Source organism: Cebus imitator, unplaced genomic scaffold, assembly GCF_001604975.1.
Source record: "Cebus imitator isolate Cc_AM_T3 unplaced genomic scaffold, Cebus_imitator-1.0 Scaffold70, whole genome shotgun sequence".
Classification (NCBI taxonomy): domain Eukaryota; kingdom Metazoa; phylum Chordata; class Mammalia; order Primates; family Cebidae; genus Cebus; species Cebus imitator.
This window is the reverse complement of record NW_016107385.1, coordinates 5528177-5530027: the sequence shown is the minus strand read 5'-3', so window position 1 is coordinate 5530027 and position 1851 is coordinate 5528177.

The following is a 1851-nucleotide window of genomic DNA, read 5'->3' as shown; positions in this document are numbered from 1 at the left end:
AAAAAAAAAAAAAAAAAGGAAGACAAGTTGCCGTCAGCTTAAAGATCATTTAAAGCTGAGCTAAACCCATTGCCAAGATTCTGAACCAGTCCCTGATCACCAGTAATACTTACTGGATGCTGACACTATCCTCTCCTCTGTGTTTACACTCAGGTTTTCACAATAACCAAGTTCCTTATCAGAAGGCAATTATCATGAGAAGAAATCTACAGTACTCAAGAAAGCATGATATGTAACTTACCCCTGCTAACTCTTAAATTTTGAGGGCTGAGCTACTACTCAGACTCATTGGTTTTTTGATCTATCTACTAATTTATCATTTACCTATCTGTATTTTTCTTTTTTTTTGAGACAGTCTCATTCTATTGCCCAGGCTGGAGTGCAGTGGTGTGATCTCAATTCACTGCAATCTCTGCCTCCTGAGTTCAAGCAATTCTCATGCCTCAGCCTCCCAAGTAGCTGGGATTACAGGCACATGCCATCACACCCGGCTATTTTTTGTATTTTTAGTAGAGACCAGGTGTCACTATATTGGCCAGGCTGGTCTCAAGCTCCTTACATCAGGTGATCCACTTGCCTCGGCCTCCCAAAGTGGTGGGATTACAGGCATGAACTACCATGCCCAGCCACCTATCTATTTTTATAGAGACAGGGTCTTGTTCTGTCACTCAGGCTAGAGTGCAGTGGCAGTGACCATAGCTCACTGCAGCCTGTAACTCCTAGCCTCAAGTGATCCCTCCGGAGTAGCTAAGACTACAGGTGCACACCACAACCAGTATTTTTTCTTTGGTTTGGCTTTATTTTTTTATTTATATTTTTGAGACAGAGTCTTGCTCTGTCGCCCAGGCTGGGGTGCAATGGCCCGATCTTGGCTCACTGCAACCTCTACCTCCCAGGTACAAGCAATTCTCTTGCCTCATCCTCGTGAGTAGCTGGGATTACCACCAGGCCCAGCTAATGCACAGGCGCGATCCCACTACTGATCAGCACGGGAGATTTGACCTGCTCCGTTTCCGACTTGGGCCAGTTCACCCTTCCTTAGGCAACCTGGTGGTCCCCCGCTCCCGGGAGGTCACCATATTGATGCCGAACTAGTGCGGACACCCAATCGGCAAAGTGCACTACAGACCAGAACTCCTGGACTCAAGTGATCCTCCAGCCTCAGCCTCCCCGAGTAGCTGGGACTATACGTCACCGCGCCCGGCAATTTTTGCATTCTTAGAGACGGGGTTTCACCACGTCGGCCAGGCTGTTCTGGAACTCTTGACCTCGTGATCTGCCTGTCTCAGCCTCCTAAAGTGCTGGGATTACAGGGGTAAGCCACTGCACCCAGGCCTTATTATTATTTTTTTTTTTAGCGATGGATTCTTGCAATGTTGCCCAGGCTGATCTCCAAGTCCTGGGCTCAACTGATCCTCCCACCTCAGCCTCCCAAAGTGTTGGGATTTCAGGTCTGAGCTACCGCACCCAAGCCACCGCACCTGGCCAGAGCTACTAGTGCTCAGAGCAGTGATGAGCACTTTGCTATGCATACACTAGTAATACCAATAAATTGTACATCAGTAAATAGCAGTTGTATAACCTGAATAAAAAGGAATTATCTAGTTCTTTAGGTCCTTATCTAGCTTATGCCTTGGCTTTGCCTTAGTAGAAAAGTCAAAACGCTGACATTTAGGACAAAGTCTTACCTCCTTTCTTTTTGTTGTGTCTACTGAGTAAGGCAAATATTAGAAAAGCAGCTAGGCCAGTGTCATGGGTCTCTGTTTTTGCTCTGGGACCTTTGACTGTTAGGCTCAGTCCAGATATTTAATGTATTTTTCTTTTCTTTCTTTCTTTTTTTTTTTTTTTTTT